This window comes from Ailuropoda melanoleuca, chromosome 14 (assembly GCF_002007445.2).
Source record: "Ailuropoda melanoleuca isolate Jingjing chromosome 14, ASM200744v2, whole genome shotgun sequence".
In the NCBI taxonomy this organism is placed as follows: domain Eukaryota; kingdom Metazoa; phylum Chordata; class Mammalia; order Carnivora; family Ursidae; genus Ailuropoda; species Ailuropoda melanoleuca.
Genome location: NC_048231.1, coordinates 88,982,643 through 88,996,346, shown reverse-complemented (window position 1 = coordinate 88,996,346; position 13,704 = coordinate 88,982,643). Strand labels below are relative to the sequence as shown.

At 37.3% G+C, this 13,704-nt stretch overlaps 1 long non-coding RNA gene across 8 annotated transcripts in view; it reads right to left on the bottom strand.

The window, feature by feature from the left end:
- LOC109489786 overlaps positions 1-4,562 on the bottom strand; it is a 38,823-nt gene extending 34,261 nt beyond the window's left edge. For 7 of the 8 annotated variants that reach the window (XR_004620053.1, XR_004620058.1, XR_004620057.1 and 4 more), the window contains exon 1: positions 4,191-4,255. This is a non-coding gene — a long non-coding RNA (uncharacterized LOC109489786). Of the gene's footprint in view, positions 1-4,190 lie in introns of all 8 variants that reach the window. The other variant, XR_004620054.1, reaches the window with a different exon arrangement.
- Between the last annotated feature and the right edge of the window lie 9,142 nt (positions 4,563-13,704).

The window sequence follows — 13,704 nt, the reverse complement described above, 5'->3', positions numbered from 1 at the left end:
GGGCGCCTGGGTGGTGCAGTCGTTAAGCATCTGCCTTCGGCTCAGGGCGTGATCCTGGTGTTCCGGGATCAAGCCCCACATCAGGCTCCTCCGCTAGGAGCCTGCTTCTTCCTCTCCCACTCCCCCTGCCTGTGTTCCCTCTCTCGCTGGCTGTCTCTGTCTCTGTCAAATAAATAAATAAAATCTTTAAAAAAAAAATTAAGAAAACAATCCCATTTACAACTGTACCAACAATTTTTTTAAAAATACCTAGGAATAAACTTAAAAAGATCAAACACCTGTACACCAGAAACTGTAAAACAACGATGAAAGAAGTTGAAGATGACACAAACAAATGGGAAGCTATAACATGCTGAAGGATTGGAAGAACCAATATTGTAACATGTCCATACTACCCAAGGCACCCTACAGATTTAATGCAATCCCTATCAAACTACCAACATCATTTTTCACAGAATTAGAACAAATAATCCTAAAATTTGTATGGAACTCCAAAAGAATCCAAATAGCAAAAGCAATCTTGAAAAAGAAGAACAAAACTGATGGTATCACAATTTCAGATTTCAAGATATACTACAAAGCTGTAGTTATCAAAACAGTATGGTACTGGCACAAAAATAGACACAGTGATCCATGGAACAGGATAGAGAACCAAGAAATAAACCCATGCTTATATGACCAATTAATCTATGACAAAGGAGGCAAGAATATAAAATGGGAAAAAGTCTCTTCAACAGATGGTGATAGGAAAACTGGACAGCTACATGCGAAAGAATGAAACTGGACCACTTTCTCACACCATACACAAAAATAAACTCAAAACAGATAAAGACCTAAAAGTGAGATCTAAAACCATAAAATTCCTAGAAGAAAACATAGGAAATAAGCTCTTTGACGTCAGCTGTAGAAACATTTTTCTAGATATGTCACCTTTGGCAAGGGAAACAAAACAAAATAAACTGTTGAGACTACACCGAAATAAAACCATGAAATTTACAACAGTATGGATGGGCCTTGACAGCGTTCGGCTAAGTGAAATAAGTCAGAGAAAGACAAATATTATATGATCTCACTTATACGTGGAGTCTAAAAGCAAACAAACAATAAAACAAAACAAAAAACACCTGGACCTCATGGAAACTGAAAATAGACTGGTGGTTGCCAGAGGAAGGGGTGGGGTAGGGAGTAAAAGGTAAAGGGGGTTAAAAAGCACAAACTTCCACCTATAAAATAAGTCATGGGGATGTAATATACACAAAATGTATATTTGTTCTATAGTTATTATTGTATTGTATATTTGAAAACTGCTAAGAGAGTAAATCCTAAAAGTTCTTGTTATAAGAAAAAAAATTCGTAAGTATGTATGGTGATGGATATTAACTAGACTTGTGGCAATCATTTCACAACACATATATCAAAATATTGTGTTGTAAACCTAAAACTAATGTTATATGCTAATTATATCAATAAAAAATATTTTAAAAAAGGAATGAAGTACTGGGGCACTTGGGTGGCTCAGTCTGTTAGGCATCTGACTCTTGGTTTCAGCTCAGGTCGTGATCTCCTAGTTGTGGTTATTGAGCCCCACATCAGGCTCTGCGCTCAGCACAGAGTTTGCTTGAGATTCTCTCTCCCTCTCCTTTTGCCCCTCCCCCTCGTGAGCATGCGCACAGGCTCCTTCTCTCTCTCATAAATAAATAAATCTTAAAAAAAAAAAAAGGAATGAAGTGCTACCACATGCTGCATGCTGGGAGAACCTCCAACACATTATGCTAAATGAAAGATGCCAGATTCAAGTTTACATATTTATGATTCCACTTCTATGAAATACCCAGAATAGTTAAATGTATAGAGACAGCTGATATGTGGTTGTCAGGGGCTAAGGATAAAGGAGAATTGTGGTATAAGCCCTGACAGTTTTTTGCTGTTGTTTTTTATGATGCAAGCGCCCGACTTGAGCTTTGATTGCGCCAGACATCTACTTCAAGAGGGGATCTCTAATAAACACATGGCCAGCCACAACTAGAAAAAAAGCTAGGCTGCCTGCCTCAACTTAGGCTCCTTTGTTTTAGAGATCTTGGTTGATTTTGATAGATGACCATCTGGGCCACACGCCTTTTCTCATTCCACACTTTAAATTCACACTCTTCTGGAAAGCTTGATTTTCTCTTTATACAAAACAATAATGATGCAAAAACCACCTTAGCCTTCAAGATTATAGTGACTCTTTAGGATCAGTTCAAAGATCTTCCTTTACTCCTGCATATAAATATGAAGAAGTAATGATGCCTCCAACAGACATGGGTAGATAACTCACCACCCATTTCCAACCCCCTTCTTCCTTGCCCATCTCCACTACAGACTGGAAATGTAAATACCTACTTTTCCAAACTCCCTTGTAGCTAGGAATGGTGACATGACCTATGTCTAATCAATGAGACAGAAGGAGAAGCATGATGGGAAGACTTACTTTACTGCCTTTCACCTCATCTTACCTTAACCTCACTTCTTCCTTTGAATATGAATGTGATACCCAGAGCTCTGGCAGCCATGTTGTGATCATGAGGCAACAAGCCAACATGTTAAGACAGCAGAGAAAAAAATTAGGTTACTGATGAAGCTGAACTTCAGACTTCCTACCTCCAGACTACTTCCATGTAAGAAAAATAAAGCCTTATTTAACTAAACAATGTTAGGCTTTTCTGATATGTGTGGCTTTCAAATGATACAATGCATGAAAAAGCAGCAAACCCAAGGAAAAGAAGAGGATTAAAGAGGGAAAATAATTTGAAAACAATTAGACAAAACAAACACAACCCCTCAAATAAATTAGAGACATGAAAATTGTAAGGAAGGAAATAAATCTATCATTTTTGAAGGGGGTATGGTGGTATTCTTGGAAAATCTAAGAGATTCAACTAAAAAAACTATGGAAATAATTCAACAAGATAGTGGAAACAAAATAAATACAAAGATAACTAGCAGTTTTACAAACAACAAACAGAAGACATGATGGGGAAAAGATCAAAATTGCAATTAAAAAGACAAAATACTTAGGAATAAACTTTACAAGACCTATATGAACAATGTTAAAATACTAGCATATTCAGAAAAGCTGAGCAAATGAAAGGCATGTCATGTTCTTAGCTAAGACCTAACATCACAATTTTCCCTAATTTATAAATGGCATATCATCCCCATAAAAATGACAACAGCTTTCTTTAATAGACTGATTGTAGAGTTCATATGGAAAAATTAATAAGAGACAGAAGAGCGAAAAAGACAATAATAAGGGAGACTACCCCTACCAGATCATAATTTTAAAAAGTAATGTAAACAGTATGATTCTGATGCATGATTATACCATCCACGGAACAGAAGAGAAAACCCAGAGATAGACCCAAACACATGGAAACACGCTGCACGTAAAGGTGGTACCAAAGATCAGTAGGGATAAAGACAGACTTTTTAATAAAGGGTATTGGAACTATAAGCAAACAAACTGGATACCATACACTGTAGTAGAATAAACTCCAAATAAAAGATTTAAATGTAAAATAAAAACAAAAACAAGAAAAACAGTAATTCATAAAAGTTGGAAGAAAACATGAGAAAATCCAAATATAGACTGCGAGTAGAGAAAGCCTTTCTAATTAAGATTAAAAATCCAAACCCTCGGGGCACCTGGGTGGCTGGCTCAGTCAGTTAAGCATCTACCTTCCGCTCAGGTCATGATCTCAGGGTCCTGGGATTGAGCCCTGCATCAGGCTCCCTGCTCAGCAGAGAGGAGTTTGCCTCTCCCTTTCCCTCTCCTTCTGCCCCTCCACCCCACTCATGCTCACTCTCTCTTTTTTTTCTCTCAAATAAATAAAATCTTTAGGAAAAAAAAAAAAAATCCAAAGCCTCTAAGGAAAGGTTAATGACTTCAAATGCGTAAGGATGAAAGTGTTCCTTATAGAAGAAAAAAAGTGCTATAAGCAAACTCAAATGGCAAAATGGGAAAAAATATTTGCAACTCACATCACACAAAGGGCTAACCTCCCTAACATAAAGATTTCCTTGGAACTGAAAGATTCTGACAATCCAACAGAAAACAAAATGGGCAAAGTACATGAACAACGACAACAAAAAAATCACAGAAAAAAGAAATACAAATGGCTCCTAAACACTGAAAAGATGTTTCAACTTACCTGTACTAGGAGTGCATGGCTGGCTCCGTCAGTAGAGCATGCGAATCCTGATCTCAGGGTCTTGAGTTCAAGCCTCATACTGGGTGCAGAACTTACTTTAAAATTAAAAGATAAACTTACTTGTACTAAAGAAATGCAAATCAAAATAATTTTGATAGACCATCCACACCTATCAACTTGACAAAAAAAGGAAAGGCCTGGTAATGCACTGTTGAGACTATGGCAAGATAGGCTTTCTATTCTATTATTGGCAGGAATATAAATTGATAAAACTCCAGGGAGGGCAATTTATCCATTAAAATTTCAAGGACATAGGGGCACCTGGGTGGCTCAGTCAGTTAAGGGTCTGCCTTCGGCTCAGATCATGATCCCAGCATCCTGGAATTGAGCCCCATGTCAGGGAGTCTGCTTTTCCCACTCCCTCTGCCCCTCTCCCCTGACCTCCCCACTTATGCTCTTTCTATCATGCTCTCTCTCTCAAATAAACAAAGAAAATCTTTTTTAAAAAAATTTCAAAAGCATATATATTTTGACATAGCAATCACATTTCTCAAATTTACCCAGCAGTTCTATTTGCCCACAGAGGAAAAAACATGTATAATTATTGTATTGCAGTGCTATCTGTAATAGCAAGACACTGGAAATGAGCAAGAAATCCATCATAAGAGACTAAAAGAATTTAATGTACATCCTGATGACAGAACACAACAAACTAAAATGGAGACTACGGGAGAATAAGAAAAATCTCCGTGATTCACTATGAAGCAAGAAGAGTCAAATGCAGAACTGTGTGTACAGCAACTACTTTTTATGTAAAAAAGGAGAACAAGAAAGAGAATGAACTGATCTATAGATTTAATGAAATCCCAACCATAATCCCACAAGATTTTTTGATAAAAACTGATGAGCTGATTCAATTTCAATTCAACTGACAAGCTAAAATTCAAATGGAAATGCAAAGGATCTAAAATAACCAAAATGAGAAAGAAGAGAAAGAAGAATAAAGTTTGAGGGGCTAACATTACTTGATCTCAAGAATTATTATAAAGCTATTGTTATCAAAACAGCATGGTTTTAAGCTTGAAAATAGCAAATAGATCAATGGGACAAAATTAAAAGTCCAGAAATAAACCCGCACATATATCATCAATTTTTGACAAAGGTACAAAGGCAATGAAGTAGAGAAAGGACAGACTTGTCAACAAATGATGCTGGAACATTTGGATATTCATATGCAAAAAAAACCTTAACAAAACCTCCCACAAAACTTAAGATCCATACTTCCTACAGGCAAAAGATGTGAACAGACACTTCAACAAAGAAGAAATACAGGAGTGATGTCATCAAGATGGCAACATTGTCTGTTCCTGACTCCACTCCCTCTTATAAAGAGATCAGCTAACAACTATTCATAAGCAAGATACCACTGAGAGAATCCTAGAACATGGGAGAGAGGCTGACGCACCCCCTGCAACACAGACTAAAAACGACCTCATTAGAAGAGTAAAAGGAGAGTTACACACTGACCTCACTGCCTCTCCCCAAGGCTGGCACAGCAACATGCTGAGAGGTCTCCCCTGAGCCTAGAGTTCCTCTGGAGGGAAGAGAGAGCCCAGCATCCAGGAGCCCCAGCATTGTGGGTTTCCTCCTGGGAGCCTCCACTCGGACTAATCCAACAGGGATCACAGAGGAATCTAGAGGGCTCAACCACTGGAGGTCCGACTGTGACAGAGAATGGGTAATGGCATGCAACAACTGGTACTCAGATCTTGTTAGACCAAATTCCTACATGCAGCACCCAAGAAGCAATCCCAATCAGCAGTTTTGCTTGTGCAGAGCCAAGCCCGTAGCACAGTCTGACCAGAGAACTCAGCAGGGTACAGGTTTGCCTGATGGTAGAGTCCTCGAACAAAGAGCTTTGGAAGCCCTGTGAACTGGCCTGCTGCACACAGGCAGACAAGTGAGTCATAGCGTGGCACACAGCTGGCTGTAATTTCCAGTTCTTCCAGATCAGAAAGCCTGATCTGGTTCACCTATAAGCTGCCTGGAACTAGCCTAGGCAGAAGTCATAGCCCTGCCCATTGCTGAATACAATCTTCAGCCTGCCCAACCAGAGAATCTAACCACTGCACACAGGAACCCACATAACCCATCCAACAGCCCTGCTTACAGCAGCTCTTGAACAGAGAGCACAGCCTATGGCTTTCCCCATCTGCAGAGCAAAAGCAGTGGCCAGGGAAATTCAGTGCACAGTCTTGCCTGATTAAAGTTCATAAACAATGAGCTGTGTAGTCCCTGTGGCCCATTCTGCTGCCCCACCAGGGCAGGGAAGCTAATTCATAGTGCCATATACTGCTGAGTATAGTACTCCAACCTGACTGTCTAGTAAGCTGACCAGAGAACCCAGGCAAATGCAGAGCCCATCCTACAGCCTCACTCGGGCAGTGAACCAAGCCAACTGTCCTAATTGTTCTCAGCCAGCAGTATCCTCTCCACCCCAACCTCAAAGCTTGGACCGTGGTCTCAAATAAAGACAGACCCTGACAGCAGGTCCCATCTGCCCAATGATGTTACCAGCAGACGTGTCCAGGAACCTACACTGAACTGACTGGTAAAGAATTGTCCCTACTAAAGTTAACCTATGAAATCTAGAAGAGGAAACTGCTCACTCAAATGCATGCATAACAACATAAGGAATCAAGGACAATGAAAAATCAGGTAAACATGCCACCACCAAAGGAAACTAATAAACCTCTGATGACTAATCCTAAAGAAATGGAGATCTATGAGCTGTCGAACACACAATTCAGAACAGTCCTCTCTTAAAGTTTAGCAAACTACAAAAACACAAAGAAAGAACTCAATTAAACAATATTCAGAAAACAATGCATGAAGTGCACTAAACAGAAAGCCTCAACAAACCCCACAACATAAATCCTAGACCTGAAAAATGCAATGACTGAAGAATTCAATAGAGAGCTTCAAAAGTAGACTCAACCTAAAGAAATGCAAAAGAATCACTGATTTAGAAAATAGGACATTTGAAATCAGAGGAGCAAAAGGAATAAAGAATGAAAAAAAGTAAAGAAAGCCTACAGTACTTATAGAACACAATCAAAAGAAATAATATCTGCATTGTGGAAATGCCAGGAGAAGAGAAAGAGATAGAAAACATACTTAAAGCAATAATGGTTAAAAATTTCCCAAACTTCTGGAGAGAAATGGGACATCCAGATCCATGAGGTCCAAAGGAGCCCAAATAAACTGACCATGAATAGGACTATAGGACTACATCAAGATACATTATAATTGTCAAAAGTCAAAGACAGAAGAAGAATTCTGAAGGCAGCAGAAAAACAGGGAAGTTTAATACAAGAAAACCTCCATAAGACTATTGGTGAATTTCTCAACAGAAACTTTCTGGGCTAGGAAAGAACGGGATGATATATTCAAAAACAGGGAAAGAAGGAAAAAAGATCTGTCAACTAAGAATTTTATACCCAGCAAATCTGTCCTTCTCCCAAACAAAAGACTCTCTAAACAAAAGCTGAGGAAGTTCATCACCTTTGTACTTGTCTTACAAGAAATGAAAAAGGGAGTTCTTTGAATAGAAGGAAACCAATAGAAATCATAAAAACATAAGAAGGTAACATAAAACTCACTAGTAATGGTAAATATATAGTCAAAGTTAAATTCTGTAATATGGTAATGGTGGTGTGTAATTCACTTATGACTCTAGGTTAAAAATTAAAAAACACAGTAAAAATATCCTTAACTACAATATCTGTAATTGGTTACACAATATAAAAAATATGTGAACCTTAGCCTCATAACTTAAATTGTGAGAGGAAAGAGAAATAAAAGTGTAAAGTTTAGGAATGATATTGAAGTTCTTCTCAACTTGAGTAAGGGTGTTATAATTTTAAGAAAATTTATTTAAGCCTCATGGTAACCACAAGGGAAGAACCTGTAGTAATTATACAAAAGAACAGGATAATGAGGTCAAAGCATACTGATACCAAAAGACACCAAACACAAAAAAAATAGTAGGATAAGAAACAAGGAATAATAGATCTACAAAACAGCCAGAAAAGAATGAACAAAATGGCAATAGTTAGTTTTTACTTATCAATAATTACCTTAAGTGTAAATGGATTAAATTCTCCAATTAGGGGCACCTGGTGGCTCAGCTGGTTAAGTGTCCAACTCTTGATCTCAGCTCAGGTCTCAACCCTCAGGGTCGTGAGTTCGAGCCTCACGCTGGGCTCCATGCTGTGTGGACTCTACTAAAAAAAAAAATCCAATTTAAAGACATAGATGGCTGAAATGATTTAAAAAACAAAAACAAAAACCAAGACCCAATGATATGTTGCCTGTAAAAGACTCACCTTAGGTTTAAAGATATACATAGACTGAAAATACAGGGATAGAAAACAGTATTTTGGGTGTTATACGCAACTAATGAAGCATCAAACTTTACATCGGAATCTGGGGATGTACTGTATGGTGATTAACACAATATAATAAAATTAAATTAAAAAAAAAAAAAAAAGAAAACAGTATTTCAAGAAAACTGTAAGGAAAAAACCACCCCAAAACAGAAGTAGCCATGTTTGTATCATACAAAATAAACTTCAAACGAAAAATAGTAAAAAGAAACAAAGAAGATCATTATATAATGATACAGTGGTCAATCCCTCAAGAAGCCATAACAATTATAAATATTCATGCACCCTACATCAGAGCACCTAAATATACAAAGCGAAAACTAAGAGAGCTAAAAGGAGGAACAAATGGCAATACAATAACAGTTGGGGGCTTTAAGACCCCACTCTTAACAATGGATAGATTATCCAGACACAGAATCAATAAGGAAACAGATTTACACAGCACTATAGATCAAATGGACTTAACAGACATATACAGAATATCCTATCCAATAATAGCAATATACACACTGATTTTCAAGTGCACATGGAACATTTCTTAGGATAGACTGTATGTTATGCCACAAAATAAGTCTCAGCAAATTCAAGAAGACTAAAGTCTTATACAAAGTATCTTCTCTGACCATGGTGGTATGGAACTAGAAATCAACAACAGGAGGAAGATCGAAAAATTCACAAATATATGGAAATTAAACAACATTCTTTTCAACAACCAATGAATCAAAAGAGAAATAAATAAGTATCTTGAGACAAGTGAAAATGGAAACACAACATACTAAAACTTATGGGACGCAGCAAAAGCAGTTCTAAGAGGAAAATTCCTAACATTAAGTGCCTAGAGTAATTATCAAAAAAGATCTCAAATAAACAACTTAACTCTAAGCCATAAGGAACTAGAAAAAGAACAACAAACTGGCCCAAAGTTAGCAGAAGGAAATAATAAAAATTATAGCAGAAATAAATCCAAGAACAAGAGAAAAATAGAAAAGATTAACAAAACAAAGAGCTGGTTCTTTGAGAAGATAAGAGGACCTAAACCAACAAACCATAAATGGGAAAGGAAACATTACAACCAATAACACAGAAATACAGAGGATCACTAGAACCTACTATGAACAGTTATATGCCAAAAAACTGGACAATCTAGAAGAAATGGAAAAATTCTTAGAAATATGCAATCTAGGGATACCTGGGTGATTCAGTCAGTTAAGTGTCTACCTTCAGCTCAGGCCTTGATCCCAGGGTCCTGGGATTGAGCCCCAAGTTGGGCTCCCTACTCTGCGGGGCGTCTGCTTCTCCCTCTCCCTTTGCCTGCTGCTCTCCCTGCTTGTGCTCTGTCAAATAAATAAATAAAATATTTTAAAAAAAGAAATGAAATATGTAATCTACTAAGCATGAATCAAGGAGAAATAGAAACTCCAAACAGACTGATTACTAGTAAGGAGATTGAATTAAAATTTTTATTTATTTGTCAGAGACAGAAAGAAAAAGAGGACAATCAGGGGGAGCGGCAGGCAGAGGGAGAAGCAGGCTCCCTGCTGAGCAAGGAGCTCCATGCAGAACTCCATCCCAGGACCCTGGGATCATGACCTGAGCTGAAGGCAGATACTTAACTGACTGAACCACCCAGTTGTCCCAAGGAGATTGAATTAGTAACCAAAAATCTCCCAGGAAAGAATAGCCCAGGACCAAATGGTTTCACTGATGAATTTTACCAAACATTTAAAGAAGAATTAATGCCAATCCTTCTCAGACTCTTCCAAAAAACTGAAAGGGTGGGGATGCCTGGGTGGCTCAGTTGGTTAAGAGTCTGCTTTTGGCTCAGGTCATGATCTCAGGGTCCTGGGATTGAGCCCCACATCAGGCTCCCTGTTCAGCAGGGAGCCTGCTTCTCCCTCTCCCTCTGCTGCTCCCTCTGCTTGTGTGCTTTATCTCTCTGTGTGTCAAATAAATAAAATCTTTAAAAAAAAAAAAAAACTGAAAGGGAAGGAACACTCCCAAATTTATTTTAGAAGGCCAGCACTACCTTGATAGGAAAGTCAGGAAACGACATCACAAGAAAAAAGAAAAAAGAAAACAACGACAACAACAAAAAAACAACTATAGGCCAATATCCCTAATGAATACAGACACAAAAATTCTCAAAATACTAGCAAACCAAATTCAGCAGGATATTAAAAATATCATTCACCATGATCAAGTGAGATTTATCCCTGGGATCAAGGATGGCACAGCATATGCAAACCAACCATTGTGATACATCACATTAACAAAGTGAAAGAAAAAAATCAGATGATCTTACCCATAGACACAGAAAAAGCATTTGAAAAATTCAACATCCATTAATGATAAAAGCTCTTAACAAATAAGGTATAGAAGGAATGAACCTCAACATAATAAAGGCCATATACAAAACAGGCCCACAGCTAATGTACTCAATGGTGAAAGGTTGAAAGCTTTTCCTTATTCCAAAAACAGGAACAAGACAACAGTGTGACTCTTACCATTCCTGTTCAACACAGTACTAGAAATCCTAGCCAGAGCAACCAGGCAAGAAAAAAAGAAGTAAAAGGCATTCAGAATTGTAAAGGAAGAAGTAAAATTGTCTCTCTTTGCAAATGACATGATTTTATATAGAGAAAAATCCTAAAGACTCCACCAAAAAACTGTTAGATTGAATCAACAAATTCAGTGAAGTTACAGGTTACAAAATGACATTTTTAAAAAGTAGCATTTCTATATACTAACAATAAATAACCCACCAAAAAGAAAGAACACCACCCCATTTACAATAGCATCCAAAACAATAAATACTTAAGAATAAATTAAACCAAGGAGGTAAAAGATCTCTACTCTGAAAACTACTAGACATTGATGAAAGAAACTGAAGCAGAGACAAATAAATGGAAACATATCCTGTGCTCATGGATTGGAGAAATTAATATTTTTTAAATGTCTACACTACCAAAGCTATCTGCAGATTCAATGTAATCCCTATCAAGATTCCAATGGCATTTTTTTATAGAAGTAGAAAAAATCTAAAATTTATAGGGAACCACAAAAGACCCCAAGTAGCCAAAGCAATCCTAAGAAAGGACAAAGTGGAAGGCATCACACTTCCTAATTTCAAGCTATACCATAAAGTTAATCACAAACAGTATGGTACCAGCATAAAAACAGATACATAGACCAATAGAACAGAACTGAGAGCCCAAAAGTAAACCCCAACATATGCAGCCAACTAGAATTAAGACAAGGGAGCCAAGAATACTCAATGAAAAAAAGACTGTCTCGTCGATAAACGGTGCTGTGAAAATTAGATATCCGTGTGTAAAACAGTGACACTAGACCTCTATCTTACACCACACACAAAAATTAACCCAAAATGGATGGAAGACCTAAATGTAAGATACAAAATCATAACAATCCTAGAAGAAAACATAGGAAAAAAACTCCTGGACATGGGTCTTGGGAATAATTTTTTGGATATGACACCTAAAACATAAGCAACAAATTAAAAAATAAACAAGTGGGACTACATCAAACTAAAAAGCTTCCAAAGAGCAAAAACAACAAATAAACAAAATCAACAAATAAAAAGACAACTTCCAGAATCAAAATGCAAATCATAGATGTATCTAATAAGGGGTTAATACCCAAAATATACAGGGAACTCATACAACTCAATAGTAAATAATAATAATAATAATAATCATATAATTTTAAAATGGGGAAAGGACTGGAGTAGACATTTGTCCAATGAAGATATACAAATGGCCAACAGGTACATTTAAAGATGCTCAACACCACTAATCACAGAAATGCATTTTAAAACCACAATGAGGTGGGGCGCCTGGGTAGCACAGTTGTTAAGCATCTGCCTTCAGCTCAGGGCATGATCCCAGTGTTATGGGATCGAACCGCACATCAGGCTCCTCCGTTGGGAGCCTGCTTCTTCCTCTCCCACTCCTCCTGCTCGTGTTCCCTCTCTCGCTGGCTGTCTCCCTGTCAAATAAATAAATAGAATCTTAAAAAAAAACAAAAACAAAAAACCACAATGAGGTATCCCTTCTTGCCTGTTAGAATGACTATCATCAAAGAGATAAGAGATAACAAATGCTGGTGTACATGTGAAGAAAAGGGAACCTCTGTACACTGATAGGGTTGGTAAATGATGGTAGGATTGTACAATGATGCAGCCACCATGGAAAACAACACAGGGGATCCTCAAAAAATTAAAAGTAGTACTACCATATGATCTCACAATCCCATTTCTGAGTATATACCTGAAGGAAACAAAAGCACTATATCAAAGAGACATATGTACCCACATGTTCATAACAGCATTATTTATAATAGCCAAGACACAGAAATAATCTAAGCATCCACTGATGGATGAATGGATAAAGCAGTTGTGGTGTATTATGTGTGTATACATATACACAATGGAATATTATTTATCCATAAAAAATGTGGAAATCCTGCCATTTGGATAGACCTTGAGGGCATCATGTTAAGTGAAGTAAGTCAGACAGAAAAAAGATAAAACTCTATGATCTCATTTATATGTGGAATCTAATAACAAACAAAATACCCAAAGTCATAGAAAAAGAAACCAGATTTGCGGTTACTGTAGGTGGGAAGAGGGGGAGCTGGATGAAGGATGTGTAAAGACATAACTTCCAGTTACAAATAAGTACAAGGGATGTTATCTACAACGTGACGGCTATAGTTTACACTGCTGTATGATATACATGAAAGTGTTAACAGAGGAAATCCTAAGAGTTCTCATCATGAAGAAAATAATTTTTTTCTCTTATTTTGTATCTGTATGAAAGGATGGATGTTAATTAAACTTATTGTGGTAATCGTTTCACAATATTCATAAGTGAAATCATTAACTTAGTGCTATATATCAATTATAACTCAATAAAACTATAAAAAATGAAGATATACATATGTCAAAATAACACATGAAGAGAGGCTCAACATTATTAGTCATTAGGGGAAATGCACGAGGAATACAAATGAGCATGAGAAAGCTGTTTGGGGTGATGGATATGCTC